A 20472-nucleotide genomic window follows, 5' to 3' on the forward strand; every position below is an offset into this window, starting at 1 on the left:
AATACCATGAAAGCCACTCAAAAAGAAACAGGAAACCAAAATAGTCCTATGTCTATCAAAGAAATGGAATTTATTGTTAAAAATCTTCCAAAGGAGAAAACTCCAGGGCAAACTGGTTTCATTGGGAAATTCTACCAAATACAAATGGAAAGAATATTAGAATCTCTAGAATACTATACTACTATGGTATACTATACTAATACAAGAATCTCTTCCAGAAAATAGGAGTACCTCCCAATTCATTTTATGAGGCTAGCACTATCTTGTTGGTAAAATTAGAAAGAAACAATTCATAAATGGAAAACTATAGACCAATATAGACCAATATCCCCTATATATTTAGACACAAAAATCCTCAACAAAATGTTCACAAACCAAATAGACAATATATAAAAAGAGGAATCCCCATCATTACCAAATTGAGTTTATACTGGGAAAGAAATGTTGGATCAACATTTGAAAAAATCAATAAAACCACCATGTAACAGATGGCAAAGGGCATGATAATTTCAATAGATGCAGAAGAAAAATAAGATTTGGCAAAACAGCATTTATTCATAAGAAAAATTCTCAGTCTACGGCCATACCACCCTGAACGCGCCCGATCTCGTCTGATCTCCGAAGCTAAGCAGGGTCGGGCCTGGTTAGTACTTGGATGGGAGAAAAATTCTCACAAAACTAAGAATAGAAGGGGATTTCCTTATCTCAATAAAAGGTGTCTACCAAAACAAACAAGTAAAAACACATAGATGAAGTTTTAATTCGTGGTGAAAGTGTTCATATTTTCTTTCTCATACTGGGAACAAGGCAAAGATATTTACTCTCATCTCTCTTAATAGCAAAAGAAGTCCTAGCTGGTGTCATACATTGAGGAAAAGAAATATAAGATATCTGGAAAAAAAGAAAGGTACTCACTCTATTCAGACACCATAGCTGTCTGAAAGAAAATCCTTAGAAATCTAAAGAACAAATCTACTGGAACGAGGGAGTTTAACAAGGCTGTAGGAGGCAAAATCGACGTAATAAAGCAATTACATGTCTATAGTCATGCAATGAACAATTGGAGACCAAATTCATAACAGAATTGAACAAGATAAGTGTACCAGTAAGCTGAAATAAATGAAATATTTAGATTTTCACGTAATGAAATAAGTTCATTTCATTGAAATAAGGTCTATTTGTCACAAACTACAAAACACCAATAAAATAAATAAGAAACTGAAATAAGTGGAGAGACTCATATGGTCATGGATTAGAAGACTCAACACTCAAGTTGAGATGTTCATTTTCCTTAAATGGATCTACAGATTTAATATGATCACAATCAAAATGTCAGCAGATTTTTCTTGTAGATGTAGACAAGTTCGTCCTAAAACTGATAAGGAAATCGAAAATAATTGTGTAAACAGGGGCACCTGGTTGACTCAGTCAATGAAGTGTCCAGTTCTTTGTTTTGGCTCAGGTCATCATCTCAGGGTCCTGGGATTGAGCCCCAGACTGGCTCTGCACTCAGCATGGAGTCTGTCTCAGATTCTTTGTCTCCTCTCTCTGCTTCTGCTCTTTCCTTCACTCATGCTCTCTTTCTAAAATAAATAAATAAACAAAATCTCTAAAAGATAATTGTGGAAATGAACAAAATGGAAGAATTCATACTACCTTATTTTAAGACTTACTCTCAAACTACAGTAACTGAGAAAAGATGGTATTGACAGAAGATTAGAAAAATAGGCCAGTGAAACAAAATAGATATAAATGGTCATTTTTTTTCTTTTTTCTTTATTTTAATTTTAATTTTTTTTATTTCTTTTCAGTGTTCCAGAATTCATTGTTTATGCACCAGTGCTCCATGCAATACATGTCCTCCATAATACCCACCACCAGATTCACCTAACCTCCCAACACCAACCCCTCCAAAACCCTCAGGTTGTTTTTCAGAGTCCACAGTCTGTCATGGTTCACCTCCCCCTCCAATTTCCCCCAACTCCCTTCTCCTCTCCATCTCCTCATGTCCTCCATGTTATTCCTTATGCTCCACAAATAAGTGAAAACATATGACAATTGACTCTCTCTGCTTGACTTATTTCACTCAGCATAATCTCCTCCAGTCCTGTTCATGTTGATACAAAAGTTGGGTATTCATCCTTTCTGATGGAGGCATCATACTCCATAGTGTATATGGACCACATCTTCCTTATCCATTCATCCATTGAAGGGCATCCTGGTTCTTTCCACAATGGCGACCGTGGCCATTGCCGCTATAAACATTGGGGTACAGATGGCCCTTCTTTTCACTACATCTGTATCTTTGGGGTAAATACCCAGTAGTGCAATGGCAGGGTCATAGGGAAGCTCTATTTTTAATTTATTTCCTTTTTTTTAAAAAGGATTTTATTTATTTATTTGACAGACAGAGATCACAAGTAGGCACAGAGAGAGTGCGGGAGAAGCAGGCTCCCCGCTGAACGGAGAGCCTGATGGAGGACTTGATCCCAGGACCCTGGGATCATGACCTGAGCCAAAGGCAGCAGATTAACCCACTGAGCCACCCAGGTGCCTCTCTATTTTTAATTTCTTAAGGAATCTCCACACTGTTTTCCAGAGTGGCTGCACCAACTTGCATTCCTACCAACAGTGTAAGAGGGTTCCCCTTCCTCCACATCCTCTCCAACATATGTTGTTTACTATCTTGTTAATTTTGGCCATTCTAACTTGTGTAAGGTGATATCTCAATGTGGTTTTAATTTGAATCTCCCTGATGGCTAGTGATGATGAACATTTTTTCATGTGTCTGCTAGCCATTTGTATGTCTTCTTTGGAGATAGGTTTTGGACAAAACATAGGACAATTCAATAGGATAAAATAGGATCTTTTTAACAACTGTTTGCTGGAATGATTAGTTATATATAAGCAAAATATGTATTTTGACCTCTATTTCAAACTTTCTAAATAATTACATCAAATTGGATGATAGAATTAAATGTAAAATGCAAAGCCTTAAAGTTCAAAAGGAAATATAGGGAAAAAACTCTGTGACTAGATAGAAACTCAGTGATAAATTGGATGTCATTTTAAAAATGTTTGGGGTGCCTGGGTGGCTCAGTGGGTTAAAGCCTCTGTCTTCAGCTCAGGTCATGATCCCAGGGTCCTGGGATCAAGCCTCACAGCAGGCTCTCTGTTCCACAGAGAGCCTGCTTCCTCTTCTCTCTCCCTGCCTGCCTCTCTGCCTGCTTGTGATCTGTCAAATAAATAAATAAAATCTTTATTGGGGAGGGTATGTGCTATGGTGAGTATTGTGAAGTGTGTAAACCTGGAGATTTATAGACCTGTACCCCTGGGGCTAAAAATACATTATATGTTTATTAAAAAATAAAAAAATAATTAAAAAATATGGCTTAAAAAAATCTTTACAAAAAAGTTCTGTGAAAACACGGTTAGAAAATGAAAAGGCAAGACATAGATTGGGAGGAAGTATGTAAATCGCCTATTAAACAAAGGATTCATATCTATAATATATAAAGAACCCTTGACAGTCAACAATAAGTAGACAAACAGCCCAATTTAAATATGACAGAAATTTGAAAAGACACTTCACCAAAGAAGATACGTAAATGGAGAATAAGCACATAAAAAAAGATACTTAGCATCATTATCATTTGGGAAATGCAAATTAGAACAATAAGTACCATTTCTCACTTATTAAGATGAATAAGATTAAAAAAAGAACTGACATAGCCAAGGGATGACGAGGACATGCACCAGCTAGAAATTTCATTCGTTTCTTGAGGGAATGCAGAAGGGTAAATCTACTTTTTTCTTTTTTCAGTGTTCCTAGATTCATTATTTATGTACCACACCCAGTGCTCCATGCAGTACACGCCCTCCTTAATACCCACCACCAGGCTCACCCATCCCCCCACCTCCCTCCCCTCCAAAACCCTCAGTTTGTTTCTCAGAGTCCACAGTCTATCATGATTTGTCTCCCCCTCTGATTTCCCCCAACTCACTTCTCCTCTCCATCTCCTAATGTCCTCCATGTTATTCCTTATGCTCCACAAGTAAGTGAAACCATATGAACCATATGATAATTGACTTTCTCTGCTTGACTTATTTCACTCAGCATAATCTCCTCCAGTCCCATCCATGTGGACACAAAAGTTGGGGATTCATCCTTTCTGATGGAGGCATAATACTGTTGAGCAGTTGCTTCCAAAGTGAAACACACACCATAAACGTACAAATCCACTCCCAAGTATTTATACTAGATGAATAAAAATGTGTGTCCACACAAAAGCACAAAAATGTTCATAGCAGCATTATTCACAGCTACCAAAAACTAGAAATAACCCATCAGTAGATGAAGGAATGAATAAAATCTGATAAACCTATGCAATACAATATTCCTCGAACACTCCCCAAAAGTAACTGTTCTATCGTTACCTGGAAACACGTGCTGAATCTTAGTTGCGCTCTTCCAACTGAAAGCAATCAGGCTGAAAAGACTACATAATGAATGATTCCATGTACACAATGTTCTGGAAAATGAACAACTATAGAGAGAGCAGAGAGACAGGTAGTGGCCGGGAGTTAGAGTGAGAAGCAGTATATGGAAAACAAAGGGGCAGAACAAAGGAAATCTTTGTGGAAATGAAACCATTCCAAAACCTATTTACATCCTGGCTGTGATGGTGGTCACAGAGTTCCAGGCTGACAGACGAGGTCCCCACTGCCCCAGGTTCACTGTGGCATTATCCACAATAACCAAGATATGGAAACAACTCAAGTGCCCATTACGAGATTAACAGAGCCAGAAGAGATAGTATATCCATGCAGTGGAATCTCCTGGAGCCTTTAAAAGAAGGAGACACTGCCATTTGCAAGAACATGGATGAGCCTCAAGGACACTGCTCTGAGTGAATTAGACAGTCACAGAAGGACAAATGCGGCGTGACTCCGTCTATGGAAGGTATCTAAAATAACTAAATGTACAGAAGCAGAGAATACAATAATGGTTTCCAGGGGCTGGGGAGTGGGGGAATGGGGAGTTATGCTAGAAAATTTTCAGTTTTGCTGGATGAATAAATTCTAGAGATCTGCTGTACGGCAAACACTATGCTTTATACGATATTGTGAACTCCAAAATTTAACAATACAGTATTATTCACTTGTCTCCTGTTGTGTGTTCTTACCATAAAACAAACTAAACCAAAAGGGCCCAGGGAAACTTTGGGAAGAATCAGATGTCTATCACCTGAGTACGACTGGGGGCATTACAAATGTTTGCCTGTGTCCAGACTCCTCACAGTGTACACACTAAGTATGTACAATGCTGATCAGTTAGACCTCAAAAAAGCTGTTAAAAATACAGAATTATAAATATTAATAATTGAAATTTACTGAATGTAAATTAAAAGTGAAAATATTCCAGATGCCATCACAATTATGGTACTGGGACTCCCCATGTCCTATGGAAGATTCCTAGTGTTTCCCTGCTGTCTACCCTACCTCAGTCCTCAATTCCATAAGCTATGAAGGTGAAGGGAATCTTCTGAATTATGAGAAGAAATACAGAGTTCTATAGATTTTAGAATATATGAAAATTGGAGATATTGAAAAAAAATAAAGACTAATGATAAGGGATGGATAAAGCTAAGAATGAGGTAGCATGGATAAAAGTGAACAAAACCAGAAGTCTCCAACAGGCATCTTATGCTACCCATGAATATTTGTATAATCCTTTCTATTTTCACCCGTACACACAACCTACCACTTAACACTTGCCAGAGCCTGTAATTCCCATCTCAAAATGTATTTGCAGAGAGTTGATCTCAAGCCCCCACGGGGACGAGGGAACTCTGCAGACCCTTCTTTTCATCACAAGGGCTTCTCCTAAATTATGCATGAATATTACCTTATTCTAAATCAAACTTGTGAAAGAGAGAGAGAACCAGCATCGGGTGTTACCTGCTCCAAGAGAAATTAAACTGCATGCTTTGCTGAATAAAAGCTAATTAATTGCATTTATAGTCTATTTTCTGGTTACTAGCATCCCAATTCCTCCCAATTATATGGTAACCCTGCATAATTATATTTTAAAATGATTTACTCATTTGATCTACCCAAACAGCAACAGTTAATTTTAAAATGGATTAAATATACTCCAGGCATGAGTTTATGAACTACATTTCAAAGAATAAATCATCATTTTAACTAACAGAGTCTAGTTTAATTAATTAAATTGAACCAAAAATATCGTCACTGATCTTTCTGTCACCCAAATGTAGTCATTGGGGCCATTAAGGGCAACATATTTGCACTCACTGACATTGCATAAGTCAATCAAATCAGTTCCAAAGACATTGCAGCAATTTTTATCATCTCTGTAATAATTACTAAATCAAATGTCACAGTATCAGGGATATTCAAACAGGGATATTCATTTAAACACCATGAGCTATGAATAAATCCAGAAGTTGGAGACTATTCATTGAAAATAGAACAGATTTTAAAAGCCACAGGGAAGTGAGACAGTGACCACAGCTGGAATCACATGGGCTGCAGGGTAATTGTTTCATTTTGCATAATTACCCATAGTTTTATAGTACCACCGATCTGCCACGTCTTCGCTGCTTGATCTTGGCCAAATCACTAAATTTCTCCAAGTCTCAGTTTCATAACTTACAAGACAGAGAATAATAGCTACCTGGTAGGACCAGTGTAGAGATTAAATGAAAATATATTTATCACAATGATTGACAAAAAAACAAGCATGTGATGAGTGCTGGCACTGTGGTTATTATTAATATTGTCATTAACTTTGCCTACACTCTTCCTTTATTGGGAAGATCAATGCAGATGGGCAGAGAAGAAGGAAAGTGGTCCATACCTGGATGTCATTACAGTACAAATGTTATTTCTTGAAGCTGAGGTCAAAGTAGGTCTTGGCATTCGACTGGAAATTCCCCCAACTGGGCCTGGAGGGCAATAGCTCAGCAAAACTATTATCTTTGCCAAGGAATCGTAAGTTAAGAATTGCAAGTCATTAAAACTAAAAATATCCCCCAAACAGGTTAAATGTTGAGGTTTCATTGGTCAGAGTCAAGGGGCCAAAAGAATTAAGAGAAACAGGTATGTCTAGATGGAAGTAAATCCATATAAATAAGTTTCCCTTTGAAAAAGCAGTATTTTAGGGGCACCTGGGTGGCTCAGTCAGTTGAGCATCCTACACTTGATTTCAGCTCAGGTCAAGATCTCAGGGTCATGGGACTGAGCCCTACATCAGGCTCTGTGCCCAACACAGTCTGCCTGTCCCTCTCCCTCTATTCCTCCCGCCTCTCTCTCTCTCTCACTCTCAAATAAATCAATAAAATCTTTTTTTAATATTTTATTGATTTATTTGACAGACAGAGATCACAAGTAGACAGAGAGGCAGGCAGAGAGAGAGGAAGGAAAGCAGGCTCCCTGATGAACAGAGAGCCCGATGAAGGGCTTGATCCAGGACCCTTAGATCATGACCTGAGCCGAAGGCAGAGACTCAACCCACTGAGCCACCCAGGTGCCCCTCAATAAAATCTTTAAAAAAAAAAAAAAAAGAGGCAGATTTTTACTGGCTGTATTGATCAGGGTCAGTCAGGAGACCGAAAACACACTGGTCATTTGAACCAGGAAATTTTAATACACAAGAATTATTCACTGGTGCCATTTCTCTCTGGCTGTTTGTACAACCCAGGGGCATTGCTCTTCAGCTGGTTTCCCAGCATTGCTGCTGGAGGCTTCCCACCTGCTAGGGAGAAAAGGAAGGAAAGGGACTTTGAAAAAGACCCTAGGGCCAAAAGAGTCCCAGAGAGAGGAGCAGACATGGAGACATGTTCTCTCCCAAAACTGACTTTCAGAGCTGTTGGCTGGATGTGTCTGTGGCCCGGAAGTGGTGAGAAACTTGGCTGGTTGGCTTGGTGAGACCATGGGTGAGGCTGGAAGCAGGACAGCATGAACTGTCTGGTGACTGCAAGCCCCCGGCATGAGAACCAGAGGCTCTAGATTCACCCAGAAGCTGAAACATATGCAGAAGTGTCCCCCCTCTCACACCATGGTGCCAGCTGCCGAAGAAGAATGATGACAGAGACCATTGCAGTCTAGCCAAGCAGGGCAATAAAGGGTTCACAGACAGTGAGTTAACTGCCCAGTAGCAATATCTAGTATTATTAAAACTTATCCTGTACCAGCTTACCTGCACGAGCTTACTCAATCTTTATGGTAGCCCCGTGATTTAGAAACTACAATGTTTCCCTAATTAAAGACCATGAGGAGCATAAGGACTCAAATGGATTTAGGGTTGGCAGTGTTTGTGGATGACAGGAATGTACACCATGAGAAACTGGGATATTCCAAAAGATGAGTGACACAGAAGTGCCTTCTACGGTTTTGAATCTGAGAGCTGGATGCCAGACGGTCCTAAGAGTTATGACCAGAATTTATAAATGAGGCCAGCCACTGGAGCAGCCAGTGAACTTATGTTCAGAACATGAATCCGTGCCAAGTTCCTGGTTGGATATCCTTTAACTATGGTCTTAGTACCTAAAACACATGCTCCGTAACTATGCTTTTGTTTTCAAGAGTTTCAGCAGTGCCCATGCTGGATTTGGTACCATTGATTTGTTTGGAAAATCACAGAACAGATTTGCAAGTTGTGATTCCTCTTTCTGTTTTCAGGGCCATGCCCCTGGTGTGGACAGTGACAATCTTGGAATGTCACAGCAAGATGGGTATCGGAGGTGACTTCGTTTACCCCTGAGAGATGGCCATCGTTGTGTCTTGTATTAGAGCACCTAGTCTTTGCTGTTAAATTAACAGGAAAATAAATAAATGACTTGTACTGGGGGCAACAATCTTCTATGTCTTGAGAATTAAATGAAGTTTGGTGATTTATGAGGGAAGTTGGTTATACCTGTGCAGAGAGTCCCCAGAGTATCTATCTTCCTTTCTTTCTTTCTTTCTTTCTTTCTTTCTTTCTTTCTTTCTTTCTTTCTTTCTTTCTTTCTTTCTTTCTAGTACATTAAATATCCTTTGGAGTCACTTTACCTTTCCCTGACAACAAGAGCTTACATTTAAATATCTTGATTTAAGGTGACAGAATTCAATTTAATTCTATTATTATATCTTCCAATCCAGAGATTTAGTCTAACTGGCCACTGTAATTTTCTGTTTAATAGCAATAAAATGTCTTTCCCATTGATCTTACATTGAAAAGGAGCATAGATTAATTCTGTAGGTCTCCCCAGATTTATAGCTGGAAGGGATAGTGGGGATTGGAATGAATTTATTTAAATTTACACTGATTGAAACCGAATACCCTGCAAGTCTTTACTAAAAACAGCTTGTCTGACAGGGAAATATGTACAGTGCATATTAGAGATTTTATGAAACTTTAATTCCCTTTTAGTGCTTTTTATGTCTGGGAAATATATTGAAGTCAAGAAAATTTATCATCCACTTTTGAACATTTAATGACTAAAAGAAATAAAGGTAGATTCAATCCCTGCAGTGTGTATTTTGCATCATAATCAGCTTCCTGGCTTAAGCCCATCTGTCAGGGGATGACCAAGAATTACAGGACGTGGACAGTTGCTCAGGAGGTCCACAGTGGATCGGAAACCAGCCCATTCTGCATTACAGAAGTGACGGGAGGCTAACTCACTACCATATCCGGTGTCAAAGTGTGCGTCGTAGAGGTGGACAGGGAGACCCCGGATGACAACACAGATTCTCCCAGTGTGTTGGTATCTACAGGATGCAGTGCGGGTCACCTTGTGTCTGTGGATGAAGCAGCTTCCCTCCACTGAATAAGAGGAACAGTCGAGGGAACAGAGTGTGATATAGACCATGTACAACCCACTTTGCGCAGGTGGAGACGTGGAGTCTGCGCCCTCACCCTCGGTCTGGAGGATGAGTAGCCGTTCCCACTTGAGGACTGGAGAGGGAATTCCAGCTCTCAAAGGCTTTTCTTTAGTGGGACACTCTTACCATGGGGGTATTAGTGGCCACGAAAGCCCAAGAGAAAGCAGCAGCAGCAGGGACTGGGGCAGGCAGTGGGCACCAGATTCTGGAGCACCTAGTAGCAGCAGGAGGGGTTAGGCGCTGATTGCCTGGCGTCTGCGATGGCTTAATGGAGAAACAGTTTGGAGGAGAAAGAAAAAGAAGGGGAAGCAGGAAGTTAATATGTTGTCTAGACCAGGGATCATGACAACCTAAGTTAGGGCAGCTATGGGTGGGGGGGACAAAATGAATTAAGAAAGGGTCTTCAACGTTCTGGAAAAAGAGGTGGGAAGGGAGCAGAAGGCATGGGGGAAGTGTTCAGGGCTTTGCTTTGCATGGTTAAGAGGAAGACTGAATCTGCAAGGAGAAAGCTCATCAGACTTAGTGGGCTCTCAACTACCAAGCCTTGGAACCCACTGACACCCTCCACCCTTCTTGTGGAACTGAATCCCACCTGTAGGGGCTGGACTGCAGGCAATCGGAGCAGTGGGACTGCCCATCATGCAAAACGCATGTGTATTAAAGTCACTAAGTGTTCAAGAGTAAATGCTAATTCTTTCCCCTATCAATACATGTCTCTGATCAATAGAGTAAGTGCTGAGATGTTGTAGAAATATATTAATAGGCCCAGTGTCATAAACACTGTTTATAAAGCCAGCACAATGGACAAATCACTTTCACATTTATTATTTCCTTCCTTAAAACAATGCTCTGGATTAAGTCTACAGTCACACTTTATCACCCCCTTGCTGGCACAGGGTGCTCAGGGTCCCAATTCCCCAGAACCTGTCTCTGGGCTTCCTCTTTCTTCATGATCGGCCGCATTGGCATTTGAGGAAGACTCCACACTCCAGCAGAAGTGTTTCCTTTTCTGTTTCTCCACAAAGCACCAGGGTTATAAATCTTAGGGGATTGGTTGGTTTTTTGGATTCTGCATTACTTGTTGTTTATGACCCTGAATTCCAGGGGCTGTGAAACATGCCTTTGTTTGCACTTGATTAAAACAGCTGTGCCTGAAAACTGATAGCTTGAGTTTTGAACGTCTGCAGAGAGCCTTGGAGAGGAACACCTCAGGTCTCTGAGTAAAACTGGGGAACAGGCACTACTCTTTGTTGAGTGTATTTTAAGGGCTATTTAACATTAAGCTATTGCTCTGAAGATTATGAATAATAAGTAGATTGCTTGTTTTGAAACAATTCTATAATTCTAGAAAACTGGCTGAGTTAATGCACTAGAAACCTATTGAGCAAGAATTCTTGTTGCACTCAAATATTATTTCAGCTAGCCGTCCATGTAATAATGACTCCTTTCTGATGCCCGCCCCTCTTCCCCACCTCCTTGGTATAGACATCCCTCTGGTATGCCTGAAAAGAAAGCTCTCATTTATGGTGACCATGCATCAATACTCGATTAACCGGCAAGACTGGAAGGAAAGCAGAACTGGAGCAAAGCTGAGTGAGATCAAACAACCCCTTAGTCATCCCCTAATGTCCACATCCCCTAATGCCCACAGAATCCCCATTCTTTGGTCCTGGGAAATTCACTCTTGAGGTTTCGCTTTCTTAGGATAATTTATCAAGGTCTTTGCTAGTTTTCTTTCGCTTATTTAATTTATTCATTAAGGCTTCCATAAAGAAATGCCCAAGGCACACTTCTGTGTATTAAGAGCATAACTGGACATATAAGCAAAGCACAGAGGAGTGCTCCTAATGGGTGAGAAGCGGTCTCAGTGGAAATGTGGCACCGAAGTAAGGCCAACGTGGGCATCTGAAAGGCAAAGCAGGGATGTGGGTGCAAATGAGGCAAAGAGCAACCCAAGTGAAGAGCTCAAGCTTTGCATGTTATGCTCCCCCTCAACCCTGCCCACTTTTCCCCTCCCCTATTCTCTGCCCTGGATGGGGGCTCTTCTGTCCAGCATTGCTCATGCCTAGCTGGCCTCTTTCTTACAGTTTGTTTTGTCCCATGATGAAACCAGCAGGAGAGTCATGGGAAATGAAGAGAGAAGTTTTGGTGTCTGTCCTTCGCTGTCTGGGTCTCCTCAGTTGGGTTTTGCCATAGGTGTTCCCTGCCCGCTGTTCCACCTGCCTCGTCCAGTGATGTGGCTCTCGCAGATCTGGGAGTAACCCTCTCTCGTCTTGCCCCCTCAGCTCTGGGAGTGCAAAGGTGGCTATCCTTGGGGTCCTCTATCCCTTCTCGATTTTCTTCACCTCACGCATCACCATAATCTGTGGCTTCATTAGACTTCCTATGGCCAGTCCTTTTGAATTGGCTGTCCCTTCCCTTCCAGAATGTTGAGTAAGACAACTGTTTTCTAAGCTTAACACTCTAATAGATTTTCCTCATATAAAACTAATTTTGGGGCCCCTGTGTGGTTCAGTCAGTTACGCGTCCACCTTTGGCACAGGTCATGGTCTCAGGATCCTGAAATGGAGCTCTGCATGGGGCTCCCTTCTCGGTGGGCAGTCTGCTTCTCCCTCTACCTCTGCCCCCCTCTCGTGCTCTCTGCCTCAAATAAAATCTTAAAAAAAAAATGAAACTAATCTTGTGCTTGAACAATTCACCAAAACCTTCTGATGACTCTACAGATAAATACATTAATTGGACTTTTTCAAGCTACCTTCACTGAGGAGGTGATAGAACAAGTCAATGCCCCATCCATCTCTGTAAGGTCAACAGTCTCAGGAAAACAAAATCTACTTTTTTTTTTTTTAAAGCCACTTGGCAATGTGTTAGAAGAATAGTCGTAATTAAAATGACCTATGTTCTCCTTTCGTGTTTCTGTTATTTTAAATCTCTCATTATCTCTTCTCCAGATTACTGTCATAGTTGACAATCAGGTCATTTCCCTCTTTGGCTAGCACTACCCAGTGGTGCTGCTTCCTTGGCTTCTAAGACTTCCTTAGCTGCCCATGGACTCCATGTGAAAGTGAACAATCACTGGCCCGACTGACGAGGCACTCTGACCCCTGTTTCTCTCCCGTGTGTCTGTAGTTCTTCCCCGACAAGCATGTGCTCCAGCAGGAGGGAGCTGCCCTCTTCCCCAGACAGATCATTTTTGCTCTCCCTCATGTGAGAAGGACTCAATACCTTTACCAGCCAGAATTTGTACTCATTCTCCAAAGCATGGCAGAAGGAGTTTTCTGAGAAGATGTCCCCAACATTTCATTCCTATTTCTGTGCATCTTCTCTGAGTGTCAGTTAGGATATACTCATACCTCCATGACATCCTGTCATATTACAGGTGACCGCTCCTACTCCATGCCTTTACCTGTGCAGTGGTGTATGCTCTTGGAGAAGGATTTTCATCCTTTAATTTCTGATGCCAAACACAACGTCTGGCACGCAGGAAGTGCCAAGAGGTCTGTTGACTGCAGAATTATAAGAGGTAAAAATGGACCCAGGATTCAGCTTGGGCTGTGCCTGAAAGGATCATCATTGTATTGACCCCTCCATCCTCTGGATACCATAACCAATGTCAACAACTGTCTTGACATCTTCAAGATGTCAAGTTAAGCATTTGCATAGAAATGTTCCTGGAACCCGATTATTTGATGGCACATGACGCTTGACTGAACTTCAAACAAGGACACTAAGCCAGTAATGAATAATGCGAACAGCTTCAGTCAAAGAAAGATTAATTTCATATTTCTTCCTGTGAAGAATCTTTTACATTTCTTCATGCCAGGATAATTTTCTCATATATTCAATAATAAAGTAAAGCAATGGGGAAATTCGTTTAGATTGCTTTTCTGGAGATTTTAAACAAAAAGATAAAATAAACCCTTTCAGTGTATTCAACTGTGACATAATCCAATAGTTTTGGTGAGGTTCAATTATATAATGACTTAATTGAAAGTAAATTAAACAAGTATATGTCTGAGTTCTGTCACACTGAGTGCGATTTCAAATTACGCTAGAAACACATTTTAATTCTGATATGATGACTTTAAATGTGGTGATATTTCATTTTCAAAACAATCAATAAGAATTTTGCAAACATTTGGGACCATCTTCTACTGATCTTGCACGAAATTAAATCAGACTCTACCTTATGCCCAGGAGGTCAAGGTAGAGGAATAAGAAGTTAAAAAGCCAATCCAGGCTTTGTTAGGTAAGTATTTTACAAATGCCTTCCCCGGTAGTAGCAAGAATGGATTATCTCTGCCATCTTGCTCTCAGTGCAAGAAGTCGGCTAATGAAGCTGAGCGTATGCGCTTAATCATTTTGCAAGATTAGTTAGGTATTTATAGAGAAAGAGTGCTGCACAATCACACCTCCAGACCTTCTGTGTATCTGCATAGATATTTTTTATTGGACAATATATTTTTAAAGAATTTATATTTTATAGCCTATTCCACAAAGGATTTGAGAAACATTATAAAGTGAAATATACATAAATCAGGACAATTAAAATTTAAAGCAAATAAAAAACCAATTAGGAAGCAGATAAAGGCAAATAAAATAGTTTCTTGGAATGATTTAATTACACCTTCTGAGCACTCCCTTTTGCCCTGTGGTGTAGCAGCACAAGAGAGAAGAAGTACCTATTAACTGATGGGATTCTAATTTTTAATTTCTCCCTATGGAGCATTCCTTGGCTCAGCTGGAGCCGGTGGTGCGAATGCAATAGAATCTTGGGGGCACATTCTCCATGATCAGGGTGTTGCCTACTCTGTGTGAATTCAGAGTTGAAGGAGGTGGAGACAGGTACCTCTGTGAAAGCTAAGATGATCAAGTTCAAGTATGAGATAGTGAAGATATAAGAATTTTGTCTGTATTTTATTTTAGTCCATGCCCTTTTGCTAATTCAGGGAGGTATAACTCATACTCCAGGTCACATCAGTTGCTGAAAGTAAAAGATTGATTCCTGAATATGATTGATTATGAATATGAACTGATTTTCCTTCCAGGGAGCTCTGCCGGAGGAGGCTCTCATCAGTCTATCAGGACTCAGTAGGAGTTGCCATCAGTGTCATCTGTTAAGATATATTGGTTGACACGTCTTTGGACACACTGTAACTCCATCAGACTTCCTCAGGGAATAGCCATGGAGATCCCAGTGCCTGAGGAATGGAAGACCTCCATCGGTTGTGGAACAGGCATTGTTGCAAGCTGAAGGAACACAGTCTTCCTTAAACATTTATTAAACATTAACTTTATACTCGTTTAGATTCACATCCTTTCTCTGGTACTTGCCATATTTGAGACCTTTGATGAATTAGTTGATCTTGGAGTGTTCACATTTGCAAAGGGAAGAGACTAGCTGCTTAATGGTTTGTCATGGGAAATGGATGTAGTGTGTGCCACAACACCAGTAAGGGCGTCTGATGCCATGTATGTTGGTTCCCCTCTTTCTGTAGCCTGGGTTTTGGTTTCACATTGCTAGGTGCATGCACAGAGAGTGGTCTCAGAGCCCCATTACTGCCAACCCTAGAGACTCAGTGGACAGCAGTCTCTAGGTCTGGCCACTTCAGGATCTCCTCTGCTTTCACTTTTGCTTTCAAACTTCAATTTTGGCTCCTGTCCCCTCTTTCTGATAGATTTTAGACAAGAAGGTTTGGAATGATCAATCTGCTATGATTATCACTATCTTAGTTTAATCAGCTTTCTTTCTACTGGATAAAAAGCAGCAGCCTCTCAACTTTACTTCTGAACTGAAGTGTCCCCATGTCTGGGTCAGATAAGCTTGATGTGGGAGCTTGACCTTGTTCCCTTTGGGTGTCTGCATTTACTCTAAATTCTTCTTCTTGACTCCCTAGAAAGTTAGGGGTATGTATATTACCTGTAGTAAGATGGAGGATGGTAACAGGTGGCAACCTCTCTTCACTTCCATGTGGCCATGCACTGCCATCCACCATGTCTCTCCACTAATCACAATATAATTTCTCAGTTGGGTGTCAACCAGAAATCACGTTTAATATGTCCTGTAGGATGCTTCATGGGAAAGGCATCTTGACACATGATGAACTATGGTTAAAGAATATTAAATTTTCTTATCATTTATTAAATTATAGTTCCTGATTGTTATTTCAGTTAGAAAAACACCTAGCTAGCAAAGATGAGGGTCTCTGGAGTGGTGATCCTGTCATATTCTTTGTCCAAAACAAGGATCATGCCATATCTGAGTGGGACTGAGTTGAAGAGGATCTTTTCTCAAAATAATTACGTTTCTTGATTTATACTAAAAGCTCAGTGTATTATATTGAAACAATAATGCAAAATTTCATTTTGTTCTTAAAGTAGGCTTTACCTAATGGCCAGTTAGATAGTAACCCCAATTAAGGCTTTTTGGTGGGAGGACTCACCCTCATAAATGCTGTTTTAATATTTGCAGGCAGCTAGAGGAATTCACCAAATATGAACCATAATTGACACATTCCTGTAAATACGGATTAGAAGGATTTGTGTGGCAGGTGCTGAGCTGTACCTAGAGAAAGGAACTAACCAGTCCACAGGACTTCTAAAGGCTCTTCCTAGTATTTGGTGCTTGGTGATAGAACCACAGCATCTGTGTGAAGCATCTGCTTCTGTCCCTATTCCCTCCAGATGAGGTCATGATTTCAGCTTGCGAATACCTGCATTTAGTTACTTAAATTGTAAGTGATTAAAAGCAGAGTCATAATTTTGATTGGAACGTCTCTATCAAAATACTATTTATATTCATTTTAAGTCTGCCTTTACAACTGTGATCTAAGATTTGAAGTATAATTAATGGCACAGGATTGATATTGAAGCTTTGTAATTGATAATTCTTGCTTACCCGGCGAGGAAAAATTGATAATATTTACTTGGTAAGGCACAACAGAACTTGGAAATGAACAGAATTAAGATATTAATATGTAAAAACTTTTCTCAATGTTCAAAATATTAGAATTACAGACTCAGTCAATCCTTTATTCATTCTAGTAATAGTTATCAAAGACTCCATGTATGCCAGGATTAAAATCTGGGCAAGATTTAGTAACACAAATGATACAAAGGACACAGTCTGTTCTTACCCAAAGCACTACGGGGAGAGAAAAGTGAGGCATTCTCTGGAATGGGATTATCAATAAGGAGTAAGGAGCTGGGGAGACACCATGGAAAGTTCTAGAACTTAGACTAGGAAGTCCAATAAAGTTCCTAGGAGAGATGACTGAGCTCAGAGTTGATGAATAGGAATGCTAACCACATGCAGAAGTGAATTAAGGCATTGGGAATGCCCAGGTTGCAAGACGGGAGATAAAAGTGTATATATCAGCCATGTAGGTTGGAAGTTAAAGGCACAGCAGAGTGAGACCGGTCTGAGCATTATCCAGGCTAACCCTAACCCTAACCCAATATCCTTGGGAAGCTGCTGTGTCCCATGACAAACCAGTTATCCTTCCTTTCCTTACAATCCTTCCCTTCAGTCCTCTGTACTATCGTGGTGACACCAAAGGCCCACTGAGACTGAATCATCAGAACGTAAGGTGAATGATGGTTTAACTTTATAGGAAAATACCAAAGTATCTCTAATGTGTGTCTACTATTTCACATTCTGCTAGCCCTGTATGAGAAGCAGTTGCTGTACACCCATGTCATTATTTTTCATTTCATCTCTTTTGATGGACATGAGGTGGTATCCAGTGGGTTATAATTTGCACTTTGCTAATGACAATGCTGATCACGTTGCCATCTATTTGTTGGCATTTCGTATCTCTTCTGTTAAATGTCTGTGCAAGTCTTTTGGCTCACAAGCTTCTCATGAGCTTTCAGGACATAACCTGAAACCCAGCCCTGAACCTGGAAGGCACCCAGGGAGCAAAGAAAGGGAGCCACTCCAGGCTGGAAGGGGGCAATTCTAGTAAGCAAAGGGATCTCACATAGGGAACTTGTCTTGGGTCACATCAGGAGGAATGGATCCCTGCACCTGCTGGACAGACCTGAAAAGTTTATAAAGAGGCCTTAACTGGGTTCTTAAGTTATTCTCAACACCATGTCACCATCTCAGGGCTGTGTCCTTAGAGAAAACATTGGTGTTGTACCCGAGTTTTCGTGTCTGAGAGACCACCAAGGAGCCAACACTGATGCAATCACACAAGGGTTTATTTGACAAGCTTAAGCTTGGGCCCAAGTATACCCGACACAGCAGAGTAGAAACTTGGACCCCGAACCAGATTATAGTCAGAGTTTTTAAAGGCAGAGTAGGGGTGGACTCGGCAGTGGGTGAGGACAAAGGGGATTAGGGATGATGTAGGTCTCTAGGGAATTTTGGAAGCAAAGTCTCCAGGACCTTGAGGGGCTAGCTATTGTTGGGAGAAAGGTTATTTATTACCAGTAATAAAACCTCCTCCTGAGACCTTTTAGATGTATATCAGTGGGCCATATGCTTCGGAATGATTCTTGACACTATCTTGGAGGTTTAGAGATAAAGTTTCCTAAAGGAATTGTTAAAGTAGACTTACAGGATCCTTAGCAAAACCTCAAGATGAGGGCAGTTGAGTCCCCAGGGTAGAGCCACTCTGTCTGTTTCAAGGGCTTGTCAGTAGGTAAGGAATTTTAATGATTTTCTTCTGCCTCTGTTTCCCACATCAATTGGGAATGGGAAGGGCAAGCAAAATTCACATCCCAAGGACAGGAGAGGGGTGAGGAGCCTCTGAGTACCTGGGAACCAGCTCATGGGTCCATGGGTGATCATGTCTTCATGATAACCTTCCCCAACAATGTCTTTTGCCCATTTTAACTGGGTTACTTTGATTATTCATTTGATGAGCTACTCATCTAAATATAGGTGCCTGGACAGGTATATGTATTATGAATATTCTTCTAGTTCGTGGTTTGTGTTTTCATTCACTTAATGGTATATTTTCATAAATAGGAAATTTAAATTTTGATAAAGTCTAAATTATCAATTATTTTTCTTCTATACTAAGTGCTTTTTACTTCCTCTCTAAAAACTATAGTTTTAGCATTTACTTTAAGCCCATAATAAATCTCAAATTATATTTGAGATGTGGGTCTACAGTATGATGTCGGATTTGAAGATTATCATTTTTCTTATGTTTATCTAATTGTCTGACCCCATTTGGATGGCATTGGCAGCTTTGCGCAGTGGCAGTATCGTAGCCAATGAGGTTTATCCGAGGCGCGATTATTGCTAATTGGATGGCATTGGCACAGTTGTTGTGGGCTGTTTCATTGATTGACTTGCCTATTCTTATGCAAATACCACATCCTGTTGATCACTACAGAGTTATGACATCCCTTGAAGTCAAGAGGCTCAGGTTCTCCAACTTTTTTAAAGACTTTTTTTAATTTATTTGAGAGACAAGGGTGGGGAGAGAGAGAGATGGAAAGAGAGGGAGAGAACAGGAGCAGTGAGGAGGGGCAGAAGGAGAGGGAGAAGCAGACGCCCCTCTGAGCAGGAAGCCTGATGCAGAGCTCCATCCCAGGACCCTGAGATCATGATCTGAGCTGAAGGCTGATGTTTAACCAACTGAGCCACCCAGGTGCCCCCATGTTCTCCAGCTTTATTCCTCTTTCTCAGTACTCTGGATCTACTGTCTTCATATTTCCGAGAAACTCTGGAGTCAGATTGTCAAACTTTTCAAAAAACTTGTCATTGGAATTACATTGAACCTGTATATTAACTAAAGGAGAATTAAAATTTTAATAGTGTTAAGTGTTCAATCCATGAATATGTTGCATGTCCATTTGTTTCTCTGTGTAACAAATTGTTCAGTTTAAGGGTCCTGTGTGACTTTAGTTTCATGTATTACTCCTTATTTGATGGGCTAATTGCAAATAGTATTTTCCCATTTTTTTTATAAGATTTTCTGACAGAAAGTGAGTCTTTTTTTTTAAAGATTTTATTTATTTATTTGACAGACAGAGATCACAAGTAGGCAGAGAGGCAGGCAGAGAGAGAGAGGGAAGCAGGCTCCCTGCTGAGCAGAGAGCCTGATGCGGGGCTCGATCCCAGGACCCTGAGATCATGACCTGAGCCAAAGGCAGAGGCTTAACCCACTGAGCCACCCAGGTGCCCCGTATTTTCCCATTTTTAACAGCTTTGTTAACATATAAGTAACCCAAGCTGCACATATTTAAAATATATAATTTTGTAAATTTTGGTATATGTATATACTCCTGAAGCCACCATCACAATCAAGATATGGAATATATCCTTCAGCCCAATAATCTGCTCATGCCTCTTACGGACCCCTCCTTCTTGACTCTTCCTTTCCAAAACCATGGAGGACATGCTTCTTTTCACTATAAAATATTTTGGACTTCAGAATCTTACACAAATCGAATGACACAGGGCTTTTTTGTTCGTTTGGTGAAGAGGGTCTGGCTTTTTTTTGACCTTTATTTTAAGATTCATGACTGTTGTGAGGAGCCTGAATGGCTTACTCTGTTGGGCATCAGACTCTTGGTTTCAGCTTGGGCTGTGATCTCAGGGTCGTGAGATCAAACCCCGCA

At 40.6% G+C, this 20472-nt stretch overlaps 1 pseudogene; it reads left to right on the forward strand.

Annotated features, from left to right (window-relative positions):
- Nucleotides 1-19090: 19090 nt before the first annotated feature.
- LOC125081487 (uncharacterized) lies at nt 19091-19318 on the forward strand (annotated as a pseudogene).
- The last annotated feature ends 1154 nt before the right edge of the window (nt 19319-20472 follow it).

The sequence above is a fragment of the Lutra lutra genome, chromosome 11 (genome assembly GCF_902655055.1).
Source record: "Lutra lutra chromosome 11, mLutLut1.2, whole genome shotgun sequence".
In the NCBI taxonomy this organism is placed as follows: domain Eukaryota; kingdom Metazoa; phylum Chordata; class Mammalia; order Carnivora; family Mustelidae; genus Lutra; species Lutra lutra.